Source organism: Cnephaeus nilssonii (genome assembly GCF_951640355.1).
Source record: "Cnephaeus nilssonii genome assembly, chromosome: 24".
Lineage (NCBI taxonomy): Eukaryota > Metazoa > Chordata > Mammalia > Chiroptera > Vespertilionidae > Cnephaeus > Cnephaeus nilssonii.
Window position 1 is genome coordinate 764,682 of NC_137095.1, and position 16,319 is coordinate 781,000.

General features: G+C 47.7%; 2 pseudogenes across 2 annotated transcripts in view; one reads left to right on the forward strand and one right to left on the reverse strand.

Annotated features, from left to right (window-relative positions):
- Positions 1-16,319, forward strand: part of LOC307095038 (protein SET-like) — a 345,435-nt pseudogene that overhangs the window by 67,823 nt on the left and 261,293 nt on the right. The gene's annotated exons all lie outside the window — the stretch shown is intronic.
- LOC307094818 (protein SET-like) overlaps positions 3,615-16,319 on the reverse strand; it is a 23,125-nt pseudogene continuing 10,420 nt past the window's right edge. The window contains exon 2 of the transcript in view: positions 3,615-3,736. The product of the transcript in view is annotated as a protein SET-like (transcript). The remainder of the gene's footprint in view (positions 3,737-16,319) is intronic.

Genomic DNA, 16,319 nt, shown 5'->3' on the forward strand with positions numbered 1-16,319 from the left:
ATGCATGAATTTCGTGCACCGGGCTTCTAGTATATATATAAAACTAGAGGCCCAGTGTATGAATTTGTGCATGGTTGGCATCCCTCAGGGTGGCCTGTGGGAATTGGGCTGAAACCTGCAGTTCAAAGCAGCCTCCTGCTGCTCCTGCCTGCCACTCCCGCTTGTCCAGGTTCCACTGTACCTCCTGCGGGCTCACACCCAGTCAGTCCTGATCAGGAGAGGCTTGCTCCTCTGAAGCAGCACTCGCCAGCTGTGAGCCCTGTGTCTGGCACCTGTCCCGAGGGGGATGGTTGGTAGCTGAGACGCCATTGGCCCTTCGTGGGTACTGGGACCCTTGCTATGCCGGAATCTAGGTCCGTCCTGCTGATGTTCACGGTAATTGTTGGGAGCCACCTGGCTGCTGCTTTCAGGGGAAGTGGCCATGGTGCCCGAGGCCAACGTCCAGGAGGCCTGCAGCACTTTCAAGATCTTGCCAGCGATGTCTGTCCATCCGGGCCTGGCCCGTTCTCGAGATAGGAGCTGCAGGTCTACTGAGGGAGTGAGTGGCTGTGCGGGGCTAGTGGGCCACTGGGACAGCTTCGTCAGGTGAGCAGTGCTCCCAGTGTGGAAGCTCACTGACCACCAGGGGGCAGCTCCTGCATTGAGCATCTGCCCCCTGGTGGTCATTGTGCATCATAGCAACCGGTCTTGTGGTCGCTTAGCCTGATTGATAGATAGATGATAGATAGATAGATGATAGATAGATAGATAGATAGATAGATGATAGATATATATGTTTTTTATTTATTTCATAGAAGAAGGGAGAGAGAGTGAGAAACATCAATGATGTGAATCATTGATCAGCTGCCTCCTGAAGACCTACACTGGGTAACATGGCTACAACCTGGATATTTTCCCTGATAATAATCCAACTGTAACCTCCTGGTTCATAACTTGATCCTGAACCACTGAGCAACACCAGCCAGGGTAAAACTGTCCCAATTTCTCCTTCAGGGACGTAAGCACAGGTGACCAAGGGTGCCTCAGCCAGTCTCTAAACAGACACTGACACGTATGACCCTGTGTAATATTGACCGAGCATAAATTACACAGGAGACAGACATGCAATGCACAAATCACTCATGGTTTATTTACAGAGTCCTGGTGGTTTCCAGACCTTGGCAGGTCACCCGGGGATCCGCGCCGACAGACACACACACTGGACATTGGACGTTGCAGCTGCGGCTCAGCGTCTTGCTTGAGGCCTCGGTTTCCCACTCACTGTTCGGACTCATAGTCCATGGCAGAGCTCGGGCAGATTGCAGGAAGCGGGGTGGAGAGTGGACCGTCTGTGGAGGAGCAGAGCAGGCCTCTCTGATTTTCCTCCAGAGCTTCCTCTTTTTATGTGCCTAGATGTGCGTCTTCAGTGTGTCTTATCAGCGGGTCCCAGGAGCCTTGCATATCTGGTTTTACATATGGGGAACAGATCACTTTATCTATTTTCTACATACATGCCACTCAAGGGTGTTTATCAACCTGTTTACATTACCTTCAATACTTTTTAATATCACACTTTAATATCACACTGTAATTCCACATTTTAATACTTATTCTATATTATCCTTATTACTATTACTATAACAAAAACACATTTTTTAACATGCACTTTTATGTTTCCATACATACCTGCATCCCTAAAACCAAATCCACCTCCCCTTTTCAGTGCTCCCTAATTGGCATATGAAATTACTGATGTAAGTACACAATCTACCTTTGTAATAGCTTCTTTCAAATAGATCCATATAAAGAAAACACTTTGGAAACTTCATGAATCCCAGTCTAGCCTTTCATCACTCTCTCTCATCCCAGTATTTCTGTTATCTATCCATTCTCAGCTAGCTCAGTTTATTAAAGCATCATTTCAATAAGACCAAGGTTGCAGGTACCATCCTCGGTCAAGCTGCATGCAAGAATCAAACAATGAATGTATAAAATTAGTAGAACAACAAATGGGTGTTTCTCTATCCCTAGTCTTCTGTCTTTCTCTAATCAATATATTTGTGTGTTTTTTCCACTAAATGAGTCACACATGTGAACACCATCACAGACCAGGGACCCTGTGGGGAGCCAGCCATAAGGGTTCTCATGAGGGCAGAACACACAGTGAGGGAGAGAACAGGGAGCAGAAGGTTTTTCTTTTTTTTTTTTTTAAATTTCTTTATTGATTAAGGTGTCACATATTTGTCCTCATCCCCCCATTCCCATCCCACACCCCTTCCCATGGATGCCCCAACCCTCTGTAGAACTTAAGCATTGGTTAGGCTCATATGCATGCACACAAGACCTTTGGTTGATCTCTCCCCCCTCCCCCCACCCTCCCCTATCCTCCCTCTGAGGCCCGATAGTCCGATCGATGCCTCCTTGTTTCTGGTTCTGTTCTTGTTCATCAGTCTATGTTGTTCATCATTTCCCCTAGATGAGCGAAATCATGTGTCACTAGAGATATACTTATAAGAATTGAATGTGCGACAAGCAATAATAGTTATGCTGACAGGCAAATGAATCAGTCTGTAGTGAGTTTCTTTCTGGACCAACAGTTCTTTTGAGACCCAATATCAATGTCCACCAGTTCCTTATGAGTACATGTCGGCACTGACCCCTCAGCTCTGGATGGTGGACAAATGGTGGTAATGCAGGTCCGACTCCCTCTGGTTTGGTCTCGGCCGGACCCAGGGGCACGGCTTCACCCGGATCCAGGGGCCCACGGCCTCACCCGGACCCGGGACCCAGCCTCACCCGGATCCAGGGGCACGTGGCCTCACCCGGACCCAGGGGCGCGTGGCCTCTCCCAGACCCAGGGTCGCGTGGCCTCACCCGGACCCGGGGCCAGGCTCACCCGGATCCAGGGGCCCACGGCCTCACCCGGACCCGGGACCCAGGCTCACCCGGATCCAGGGGCCCACGGCCTCACCCGGACCCGGGACCCAGGCTCACCCGGATCCAGGGGCCCACGGCCTCACCCGGACCCGGGACCCAGGCTCACCCGGATCCAGGGGCCCACGGCCTCACCCGGACCCGGGACCCAGGCTCACCCGGATCCAGGGGCCCACGGCCTCACCCGGACCCGGGACCCAGGCTCACCCGGATCCAGGGGCCCACGGCCTCACCCGGACCCGGGACCCAGGCTCACCCGGATCCAGGGGCCCACGGCCTCACCCGGACCCGGGACCCAGGCTCACCCGGATCCAGGGGCCCACGGCCTCACCCGGACCCGGGACCCAGGCTCACCCGGATGCAGGGGCCCACGGCCTCACCCGGACCCGGGACCCAGGCTCACCCGGAGCACAAGGGTGTTGATTCCATTAAGTTTTTCTTGAGACAGGAAGGGATAAAAATGAATTTGGAACAGAAAGTGGCAAAGATTCTTTTCCCACTGTATTCTCCTCAAGGTACATCTCCCGCCCCCCACCCCCAAATAAGGTGAGAACCATGGTGTAAAGGAGAGAACAAGAGACCTCAAATAAGGGCGACTGAGCACAAGAGGGGGACAAAAAAAGGAAACAAATAAACAAAAGACTGCAACTTATTCCAGGGACTGGAGAAAATTAAAAAAGGTTGGAATCCATCAGTGTTCATTAGTCATCTTCTCCTTCATCTTCTTCACCTTCATCCTCATCCCTTCTTCATCAATATCTTCCAACCTTTCCTCTTCTTCTTCATCATCATCTTCTTCTTCTCCTTCCCCTTCTTCATCATCCATGTCAGGAAACAAGTAGTACTGTAAAGGACTTGGCCAAATGTCATCTCTGATGACTTAACTCTTCTGCACCTGCATCAGAATGGTCAGTAAGCCAGGTAAAGAAGCTTTCTGGATCCTCATGCTGTCTCTTCCTGCTGGATTTATTTTGTGTTTAACTTGAACGTTTCCTCAAATCCTTCCAGATTTCCATTTGATTTCAGTGGGCTTTAAAGATGGATCACCACTCTCATTCAGATGAAACTCTTTGGAGACAACTTTATTTTCAAAGTAAGGATTTTTCATCAAAATAAAAATCTATTCTGTAACCTGATTTAATATCTTCAAATTTTCTCACTTCACCTCATGTCAAATAATGTAGCGCCTCTTCATTCTCTTCCTCAAGCAATGCAGACACTTGTGGATGGTTGACAAATGTTGTTACCCAAAACTTTGGGATTTTGGCGATCAATTCTGACCTCTTCTGAAAAAATGCTTGGCGGAGTTTGTTATATTTCTGTTCTACTTTCAAAATCTCCTCACTGGCTTGTTCATTAAGTTGTCTATTTCATTTTGTACTTCATCAATATGTCCAGTCACTTCTTGCTGTTCTTTTGCTCCCTTCGGCACTACCAGAGGGGTCTGCTTCTTCTCCTGCTTGGGGACTGGAGCCAGTTTCGGTTTCTCTGTTTGAGGTGGGAGCTAGGACTGGCATTTGGGAGCCATGCTGTGAGGCAATCCTAGGATCTGATAAATGGGAAGTCGCCAGGCTCAAAGGCGTGCTGACCACTCACTTTTTCAATTTTTCAAATGAATTTAGGATTTAACCATTAGGAGGGCAGTTCAGCATCTAAGACATCTCTATTCACTTCACCCATTCCTTAAGGACTCAATTGGTTTCTTTTCCATTTGGAACTATACAGTATGTTTTGAATACTGGAAGGAAAATTGTTTTTCTCACATTTTACCTTATGCACAATTTAATGCGCACTTGCATAATACACTTTTAAGTTAAATCTATGTTGCTAACATTCTCCACCATTTATTCCTGGTGGTAAATACTCTCATCATGATTAGTTTCAAAATGACAAAATGTTGGCACTGAACATGGGCCTGCTAGGATATCTCAGTAACACATCATTATATTTTATTACAAACATGCTGATACATTAGGTACAAATATACTCAAGAACATTCATGATAAAATAGCAAAATAATGGGAAGTGGCAACTTTTAATTATTTTTTAAACTTTGATATACGTGTAATTAATTTAAAATATACATTTAAAACTACATTTTTATTGGTTTCAGTGAGGAAGGGAGGGGGAATAGAGAGAGAGAGAAAGATGAATGATGAGAGCAAATCACTGATAGGCTGCCCCCTGCATGCACCACAGTATGAATCCAGTCCACCACCTGAGCATGTGCCCTGAGCAAGAATTGATCAGTGACCGGCAGGGTCACACATTAACACTCAACCACTGAACCACGCTTGCCCGGCTCTCGTAAGATTTTCAGAAATCCCATGCAACCTGCAACCAGGGTAGCAATGAGCAATGGCAGCTTGTCCTGGTCTAAACCCTGAATCTGCGCTCAAGGCCTCCTTTACTGTGAATGCCCAGTGAGTTAACAGCAGCCTCGCTTTGGCTCATTTATTTCCCACAATGTTTCTAGAGAGTGAAAGGAGCCAGGTGTTTCCTGTTCTATCTCTCTGCTGCTTCCTGTTCTATCATAAGGCCTACATTTTTTCATTATCCCCAGTTTCAATTAATGTACCCTCTAAATCTTCTGAACTTGTGCAGTGAAATCTTTTCGAATATGAAGCAATGAACTCTAACACTACAGACCAAGGTGAGGACGACCTGCTCCAGGCTGCTTCCTGTTCCTAAACACAGGTATGCCTGGGACATCTTCTACAAAACAGACCAAGGCATGATTTTGCTTTGAGGACTTGGGAGAAAACGTGATGGTCTTCACTCAAATTGGTGTTGTTGAATCAAATCAATTTTAACACTCTTCTTTCTTTATTGATTTTTTAGAGAGAGAGGAAGACAGAGAAACATCAATGATGAGAATCATTCAGCCGCTCTCTCCTGTATGACCCCTACAGGGATGGAGCTCCCCAACCTAGGCAAGTGCAATGACTTGGAATTTAACTAGGGATACCTTGTTTCATGGGTCCATGCCCAACCACTGAGACATGCCATGTGAGCAAACTACGTTTTTTATTGTTGGCTCTATTATAAACAGACTCAATTTCCCTCATCCTCATCCCCCTTTGCCTCCCTCTACTATGCCCCCACCATTTCTAGGCACTCAGCACATTATTGTCTATGTCCATGGACCATGCATATATGTATATACTTATTTCTTTGCTACATTTCACTTTACTTTGACAAAATGAATACAACCAATTGACTAGGCAGCTCCAGAACTGTTAGTGTTCATTAATCAAGAAGTAAACGATATCAGAAGGAACACTTTTCAATTCCTCCCATACACATATTGTAAAGACAATAAACTCCTAACATATGTGACACAGGCTGGTTTTGATACATAGAAAGCCTAAGCAAGAAGGGTGAGTACTGAATATCCACATGGTCAGACCAGGAGCCATGCTCCGGGAACTAGACTATACCTAGCCTGTTATTCACGCTGCCCGCATATACATCTGCCCTGTGAAGTTCACTGTTCCTTGTCAGATTGAAATCCAAGCGGCTCCTTCCATTTTCAGGCTCATCATTTCCAAGGTGGACCATCCACACACAGAAATACAGGCAGCTCCAATATGCTCACTCAGCTGTACTTTACATGACACCTCCACCAGCCAGGCTCCAGTTCAAATTCTGTACGGGAAGTTCCCGTTGTCGTCAAAGAACTCTCGCCCCCTCTGTACTACCTTTCTGCTCAAGTTCTGCTCACCCATTTCTCTTGGCTTCAATGCTTCCAGCTCCTTCGCACTTGGCAATGCATCGCTGTCAGTGCCTCTGGTGCCCTCACAACCACTGGTGGAGTACTTCTGCAGCTCTCTGTGCTGACCTTGGGCTGAAGCAACAGGCACAAAGCTTTCCTTCTCCAGGCTCTGGACTCCTTTATTCCTTCCCTTCTGTCTCCTCAGGGTGTTTGTACTCTAAGTATTAGGTTCTGTCACCCTCAAAGCTGTGCTGTGACCGTGGCCTTGGGATGAGGCTTCAGCTCCTGACACAGTGCGGCCTGCAGAAAGCAGCTCCCAGGCATCCCCAGGGCCTGGAAGCTGGTGGAGCGAGTGGGCAAGCCCAGCTTTCGGAAGGACCTTTTGATCCTGCTTCCGTTTCTTCTCCAATGTGGGCACAAAGTTGCTTTTTAAAACCCTTCTGATCACATCGGTGGTAACATCCAAGACTTCAGCCAATCTGGGAACTGACCAGGACTCTGGAAATTATTCACGTAAATACCGGATCTGCTCCCTGGCTTCCCTGGTCAGAGACCTGGGCAGGGCCCCTCAAGGCTCCATTTGCCTCTGAATTTTCTGGAACAGTATGGCTTTTTTCTGTCTTCTCGGGGCACTGGTGGAGAGAACCAATGGCCGAAGCTATGCGTGGGAGCAACATGGGTGGTTGAAGCATCTCAGCTAAATCAGGGAGCGCCCAGCCCTGGTCTCTTTGTTAACTGCCCCGGGAAATCTAACACCCACAACAGCAGTCCCTAAGCAAGGCGAGCTCTCTAAATGGGCGATGAAATACGTCCCTGGTGAAGGGACCGAGGTTCCAAAGGAGCTGAACACCTGCCCCTGCGCTTCTGATGAGGGAAGAAGTAAGGCCCTGCTTCAGGCTGAGGGCCCAGGAAGGAGCCAGTACTGTTACAGAAAACTGGAGAAAAACCAATCAATACTTAGAGAGATGGAGTTACATTTATTATGCGCAGGTCCAGAGGAAAATGTCTCTCAAATTCTGGGCCCCATCATGGAGGAATTTTCTCTATTTCTATGTTCCCTAACCAGGAATAGAACCTGGATCACAGATAAGTGCTCAACCATAGAGCAACACCACCTGGGCTATATTATATATATCCCCCCCGCCGCCCCTATATTATATGTATTTTTTAAATTTAATATGCCTTTTTGATCGTTGATAGTATTACAGATGTCTCCCATTTTCGCCTGTTGCATATATTCTTCGGGGGATCTCTCCCGGTTCTCCCCACACACCTGTCCTGGGAGGTCTGCCCATCTGTTCCAGTTAACCAGGCCTCTGGCCCCATCTTGTCCTTCCCCAGGGCCACTTGCTGAACCACATCACCTTTATTCACCAATGTCATTAGCTGGGATGCTAGCCCTTCCCCTTGGCGTTTGAGAAAACTACATTACCCAGAAAGGAATGCGACGATGTAGGCGGAGCTAAAGGGCACTTTGTGTCAGTGCATCGGTTAGGGCGGGACTTCCGCCTTCCCCCTCCTGGCTTGCATTTTGACCTCTTCAGTTTCTTCCGGGACTCACAGGCTTCAGCCCACTCGCGGTGAGTAGGAGGAGGCCTGGAGGCAGCGTCCTTGCTGTGCAGGGTGTGTCTGAGCTTGTTGAGCACCATCAGGCCGGTGGGGCCTCCGCGCCTCCTCTCTGCTTGCAGCGTTCCCGCAGCCTGACCCCATTGAATCTCCCAGCCTGGGGGAGTGGCGCCTCTCATTTACTGCAGCCCAGGAAGCCGCATCCAGAACAGTGAGTCGCTCCGGGGTGACACAGGGTGTAAAGGGGGGAAGAGGGCCACAGGCTGCAATGCCACTTGGTAAGGACACGGGGGTGGGGCTGAGCCTGGAGGCTTAGGAAAACCCGGGCCTGTTTGGGATCTAAAGGCAACAGAGAGATGAGGTGTGGATTTTGCATGAGGAGTTTTACTTTGACTCTCAGAACGCTGGGACCATAGATGGTTGTGTAAGAAAGAGGGACATTTTCTGAGGCAGAATTCTAACCTTTCCTAACATTGCTCAGAGGAAGAACAGACTAGAAGACAGAGGACAGCAGCTGTGGACAGGGAGGGGAAGTCCTGTAAATGGTCAGGGAACTGGAAGAGTGAGCACTGAGGACTGAGCCCTGAGATCATACAGGCATCTGGAGGGCACCTGGCTGGGTAAGAGTGCTGAGCAGCCTGAGCCCATAGAGGCTGGTGGTTGCCAGGCTCTCAACAGACCATTTATTTCCATGAATTCTTTCTAATGCGGAATCGATCAGGTGTACGGGTTTGTGGAGCTTATTTCAGGGCCTTGCACACCTGCGGCCTCTGATAGAGTGGAGTGCTGGGCCTACCCAGCTGCTCTGATAGCTATTGGACCTGGGGACTTGGAACAGACACTAGGCCCAGACTCCTAAGGGCAGTGCTATGGCTGCTTGAATTGGACCTTTATTCTGTCAACCAGTGTAATGAGTGGGGGGTCCTCCAGGGCATAGGTTCCAGAATGTGCCAAGGCTTGGAGTGAAGAGTGAGCTGATTCAGGAACTGAGAGGTATGTTTTGGGGAATATATATATATATATATATATATATATATATATATATATATATAATGTAGAAAGGAAGGGAGAGAGAGAGAGACAGGGAAACAGTGATGAGCAAAAAAGAAGGATCAGTTGCTGCCTGCACAAACCGTACTGTGAGTCCAGCCCATAACCCAGTCATGGAGAGAGGCCTTCAGAGCAGGACTCCAGGCTGCCACTATGAGTGTGGACTATCAGAGTAGATTCTGTTTGAATTTGGCAAGCATTCTCTTGAGCACACATGCTGAATAATAAGTAAGAGGGTGAGGAGATGATTATAGGTGGCGGGACCGTAGCAGTGCAGGTGTGAGAGAGGTGTGGCAGAAAGAGTGATGAGCACTTGGAGAGGGAGTGTGACTTCATGGCCAGAGCACCATGACATTGACATAAGAGTGAAAGTAGGGAGAGTCCATTTCTGGTGGAGTCTGGATGATAAAATAAGGGTAGTTTGGGGGTAGTTGCCTGAAAGGGGTGATGATTTGGTGCTACCTGCCATGTTCAGGGCTTAGATGACATTTATGTACCCACCTGCCGTTTATTGATGGGGGTGACACAATGATGGTTAAGAATGAGATAGTATACATCAGTGTTCCCCAGGCTTGAAAATCTCCACAGACATGGGTAAGGGAGAAGAGTAAGAGAGAAATGGATTATGGAGATGGTTCTCTATAATTTTGGAAAATAAGGTAATTAGGAAACAACCCATCCTTGCCATGGCAAATTTGCATTACCTTTGAAGTTGTGCCTCTGGGAAAGAAGCAGTGTGAGAGAAGTGTTGTTCAAAGAAATATGTCTAGCAGGTAGTGCAAAGCTATGGCCTCAGCATTCTAGGATTGTGGTTGTAAACGTGAAGTTTCATGCCGTGTATCTGGTGTCTTTGAAGAACAGTCTGAGAGACTACACAGGTATTGCCTGACAAGACCAGTATCAAATCACTCAAACTCCCTGTATGACATCTCTTCCTACCCTATGTTCTGGACACCCACTCTACTGTCTAGAGGAAGTGTGGTGTACATGTTAATCCCAGAGCTCAGTTATCTTCTATCTGCTCAACTTCCTTTATTATGGGAAGACAAAATATCGGTAGAAATATAAGATGACAGTGACTTTCATGGGATGAAGCCCTGGTATCTTCTCTGGTGTGTGGAGTGGAGAGAGCAGATTGATGTGGAGTGTGGGAATATGACAGAGTTGGAACCTTAGGAGGGAATCTGATCGTGGGCTGTACTGTCCCCATTATGACAGTACTAGAGGCCCGGTGCATGAAATTCGTGCACGGGAAAGGGGTCCCCTCAGCTCGGCCTGCACTCTCTCCAATCTGGGACCCCTCAGGACCTCTGGCTCCTAACCGCTTATCTGCCTGCCAGCCTGATCCCCCTAACTGCTCTCCCCTGACAGCCTGTTCGCCCTAACTGCTCTCCCTTGCTTGCCTGGTCCCCCTAACTGCTCTCCCCTGCCTGCCTGATCACCTCTAACCTCCTCTGCCTTGGCCCCGCCAACATGGCTTTGTTGGGAAGGATGTACGGAAGGACATCTGGAAGGTCGCCTGGAAGATGTTCAGTCTAATTAGCATATTACCCTTTTGTTAGTATAGATGCCACCTTCTCCTAAAAATGCAGGTTGTTCCCAGGTTTTCCTATCGTGGAAGGGGAGCCCACAGTAGCATCCTGGGCTCTGACCAGGGCTTATGCGCTTTTGCCTTATCTCAGCAGATGTGATTCCTAGAAGACTCTTGGATGTACCTTGAACATTTCAATTGAATTTGTCAAATCATCCTCCAAAAATGTTGAACTACTTTAAACTCCCACCAGCAACCATGCATGTGCCCTCCATCCCACTTTGATGCCAATATCATTGATTTCTCCCTAGAAGCTTCCCTCCCATCAGCCAAGACTGCTTGGTACTTGAGCCAACCTCATTGTTCAGCTGGGGACTTGATTTCCCGAGATAGAATTATGGAGGAGGAAAAAATAGTTTTCCTCTACCTTTCTGAGTTCTTAGCGGAGGCCCTTGTAAGGAAAGACAGATCACCAAGAGAAAAACAAAAGTCCACTAACATGTGTACCTTGTGTACATGTGGGAGATCCCAGGAAAAAATGAGTAACTCCCCAAGGTGACTTAGAATGCAGATTTAAATACTTTCTTCCTAGGGAAAGGGGATGGGAGATGTAGGCCTCTTAGAGGAGAGTAAACGATTTTTAGGAAAGATGAATGGGGTGGGGGGAAATAGTTTGTAACAAAGTTTGGGTGTGATGTTAACTTCTATCTCCTGTCCTGTGACAGGAGTCAGTCTTCTCTGCCTGATGACATTCTCCTGTCAAGGGGATCTATGATATTTAAGCTCCTTTTGGGGGGTCCAATTTTAGGCAGATCAGGAGACTTCAGTGAAAGCCTCTGCATGCATTTGCTGTTTTTCAAACATCCGCAGCTCAAGATCATCAATATAACAACACAGCATATGTTGGGGTGGCATGTTCTCTGACCTTCAGAATAAACCCAACAAAAGCTTGTTTCCTCTCTTAGATGATTTGCCACCGTAGCATTATTCCCTGGAGACAGTATTCTGACCAGACCTTCCTGGGAGTGGTCATAACATACCCTGTGCTTGTAGAAAGGTGTGGGCCACATCACTCACATCACTAAATAAACCCAGTTTTCTCATCTTGTGGAAGGGAGATAAAGTTATGATAGTTTATCTCCCTTTCCACAGGTTTCTTGCAGGTTTGTATCTCTCCCCCAGCAGCCCAGGCTCCTCCGCCTAGGGCCTTGGGGCTGCTGGGTGCCAGGCCTGCGGGTATGTGTCTATAATCCACTCCTCCCCCCTGACACCCCAGCCCCAGATCCACGGTGGCAGGGCTTGGGGCTGCAGGGTGCTGGCCTCCCTGTGGGTTTGTGTCTCCGATCTGGCCCCCTGCAGCCCCAGCATAGCCATGGCAGGGCATGGAGCTGTTGGGTCCCACCCCCTGCGAGTTTGTGTCTCTGATCAGACGGGCTGCTGGGTGCCCGCCCTCTGCGGGTTTGTGTCTCCTATCTGGGGGCTGCTGGGTCCCGCCCCCTGCGGGTTTGTGTCTCCTATCTGGGGGCTGCTGGGTGGTGGTCCCCTGTGAGTTTGTGTCTCCAATCTGGGGGCTATTGGGTGCCAGCCCCCTGCAGGTTTGTGTCTCCAATCTGGGGGCTGCTGAGTGCCGGCAGATTGTTTCCTGAGATGATGTTCTCTCTTCCTTTATTCCTTTGATGTAGCTTTCACTCTTCTACAGCAGGTTTGTGTCTCCGATCAGGGGGCTGCTGGGTGCCGCTCCCCTGTGGATATGTCTCCAATCGGGGCTGCTGGGTGCCGGCCCCTGTGGGTTTGTGTGTCTGATGGGGGGCTGCTGGATACCGCCCCCTGCGGGTTTGTGTCTCAGATCAGGGGGCTGCTGGGTTCCGGCCTCCCAGGGGTTTGTGTCGCCGATCAGGAGGCTACTGGGTGCTGGTCCCCTGCGGGTTTATGTCTCCTATCTGGGGACTGCTGGGTGTCGGTCCCCTGCAAGTTTGTGTCTCTGATCTGGGGGGCCCCCTGCAGGTTTGTGTCTCAGATCTGGCCCCCTGCAGCCCAGCGCAGCCATGGCAGGGCTTACGTGTGCCGGCCTCCCAAGGGTTTGTGTCTCCCAACCGCCTGGACCCTAAGGGCCTCGCCATCTTGGTTGGGGTTAATTTGCATACTCGCCCTGATTGGCTGGTGGGCGTGGCTTGGTTGATGGGCGTGGCTGGTGGGTGTGGTTTGTGTAGCGAAGGTACGGTCAATTTGCATATTACTGTTTTATTAGAGAGGATATGAATGTTGAGGATGTGGCCATTGTCTTCTCTCAGGAGGAATGGGGGCTCCTTGATTAGCCTAAGAGACTTCTGTACTGCGATGTGATGCTGGAAGTTTTGGCACTTGTATCATCTGTAGGTAAAACCTTCACATTATCCCAGTTTCCTGAGATGATGTTCTCTCTTCCTTTATTCCTCTGATGTAGCTTTCACTCTTCTACAGCCAGACCATGGGCTCTGCTCATTTCCCCCACTGTCCTGTCAGATGTGCTGTGGATGCCATGGGTGAGGTCTGTGGAGAGCCCTGAGCGAAGGACTCCACAAACATTGCCTCAGACAGTGCAGGATGTGTCTGGGAGTCAGGAGTCTTACAGACAGCTTAATGGGTCCCACCTGCTATTTCTTTCCCTCGGAGGGTGACTATGTCCAGATCCATGGCTTCCATTTCTACCTCCTTCCTCTTGGCAAAGGTCCTTGGTGACTGCCTGTGCCAGGTTATGGTCTTTACTTACCTGAATCATGAACTGTTGTTACAAGATCACACTTCCGTTGTTTGTAATATCATTTTCTGTAAATATGATTCCAAGCCAAATTGCTCTAGGCCAGTGTTGGCTGCCCATCTATATAATCTTTCATTAATACTTGGAATATTTCTCTTGTACATACTTGTAGAGAGGAATATGCATGCTGAAGCCTGATTTTTTTTACAGGGTGAACATGCAGGATGGTCTCAGAAGAGGCCTGATCCTGTTGAGTTGCAAATGTGGGCTAGATATGGTATAAGGGTGGTGTTTAGATGATACCAAGCACCTGCTCATTTTCAACAGTGTTTAGGTGCAAGTACCATGGGCAACAGCACATTTCTTCCTTTTCTCTGCCATACTTGACACTGTGCTGACTTGTCATTTCACCTGTGACCTCCTGGCCTTTGACTACCTTCACCGTTGTGGCCTTTTTGCATCACCTGTTCCTCTGCATTGCTCCGTCTTCAGCATTCTCTAACATTGACCTGCACATGTGTTATGAGATGCACATACGAGCTTAAATAGTTCTTGAATACTAGTAATTTATTGAATACTAGAGGCCCAGTGCATGAAAATTGTTCATGGGTAGGGTCCCTAGGTCTGGCAGGCGATCAGGTTCATTGCCTCACCATCTCCTCCATCACTTACCACCCGCATGCCACCATTGCATGGTTTCTCCCCCCATCCCCATTCACCTACCCACCTCCTCCTTCCCACACTCCCTCAGCGCCCTGCTGCTGCCATTGCTCACCCACCAAGTTTCTCACCACACCCTGGTGGTCAGCACATGTCATAGCAAGCAATTGTTCTCCTGGTTGAACTCCCAAGGGGACACTTTGCATATCAGCCTTGTGTGTGTGTGTGTGTGTAACTTGGAATAAGACATAACCATATTTCACCACAGCTTTCCATGTCACCAGCAGACAAACCATGCTGAACACTATTAGCAGAAGAATGAGCTGACAATCCTGCTTCTCTTCCATGTGGTGCTTGCCATAGTGAGTCATATTTCATTTAAGGTCTTCCTTGTTTTCTGATCTTTAGTACCCAGACCTTCTTGGCAGTATCTTATAAATCCTGCCTACAGATCTTTTATTGTCAGTCAATTGCACAGAACCAAGGTGTTTTGTGCAACAAACTTTTTTAAAGGGACGTCCACCTGTCACCACAGTCAGCATTCAGTTCTTCACTATCTTTCTGTTTTCACGTTGTTGGTATAAAATGGATGATGAAGAGCCCAATTCTGAGCAGAGCGTATATGTACCAGGAGAGTCACTGTTCAGGGCTTTTAAGACAGCTCCAGCAACCCAGAAGACCCAACTTTTTCTCAGTCTTAAAAGGTACTTTGCACCTGACTGAGTTACAAGCAGCATACTTTGATCGGAAAGCTTTTTACACTGGCACATGTGTGAGAGAATTCTGTTTCAGTGCAAACCCTCACCAGCAACACAGAGATGCCAGTGGACAGAAGCTCTGGAAAGAAGATATGGACAGGGCCTCATTTGTGTCCCACTGCAGCTTTTACTTAATATGGGTGCCTTCCACCAATAGGGAGGTTGGGAAAGAGTTTCCAGCCATCTTGGGGGTTTTCCAGCACGAGGCTACTTCTAACACTGGGAAGCCACACAGCGGTAGTGAGATTTCACAGGAATTTCTCAGTGGAGGAGGTCATGATAAGTGGGGTTAATGTGAAAGAACTTCCAGCTACAACCGGAAAGTTGTTTAACATGAGGTTGTCTGCTCCAGAGAAGTGAATTATAAGTGTAAAAATGTGGGAAAGCTTTTAGAGAAATCTTTAACCTCATTCATCATAAAAGAGTTAACAGTGTAGTAGTGTAGTGATCATGGGAACTCTGTCACCCTGAGGTCCAAACTCATTCAACAACACAAAGTCCACACTGGAGAAAAGCTGTATGAGTGTCATGATTTCAGGATGTCCTTCAATCAAAGCAGTACTATCACTAAACACCAGAGAGTTCACACTGGTGAAAACCTTATGAGTATAGTGAATGTGGGAAAGCTTTTATGCACAGTAATCATCTCCTTATCCACAGGAGAGTTCACACTGGAGAAAAACCATGAGCATAATGACTGTGGGAAGTCATTTACACACAGGTTTACCCTCATTCAACACTACAGAGTTCACAGTGGAGAAAAGCCCTAAGAGTGTAGTGACTGTAGGAAGTCCTTTAGGCAACGCAGTAACTTCACTCAATACCAGAGAGTTCACACTGGTGAAAACCTTATGAGAGTAGTGAATGTGGGAAATCTTTTACCTGCAATAATCACCTCCTTATCCACAAGAGAGTTCACACTGGTGACAAGCTATATGCGTGTACTGATTATGGGAAGTTTGTAATCTTTATTAATATCCTGGTGTAAATACTCTCATCCTTGTGAGGTTCAAACAGCCAAAATGATGATTTTGGACCTGGACATGATAATATATTTCCGTAGTACATCATTATATTTTATTTTCAATATGCTGATTCAGTAGCACCAAATATGTTCAAAACTTTTCACAATAAAACAGTAAGATTATTGGGAAGCACCAAGATTAAACCTTTTCTAAAGATTTATTTAAGTAGAATTTATTTAAAATGGACTTTAAAAAAATACATTTTTGGTGTTTCCCTGCATGCCTGCATTGCTGATACCAAGTTCCTACTGACCTTATCAGTGCTTCATTCTCGGCCTATAAAATAATTGATGCAGTAATACAGTCTGACAGTGATATAGCTTACTTTAAATATTTCCTTGGAAAAAAATACACTTTTATAATC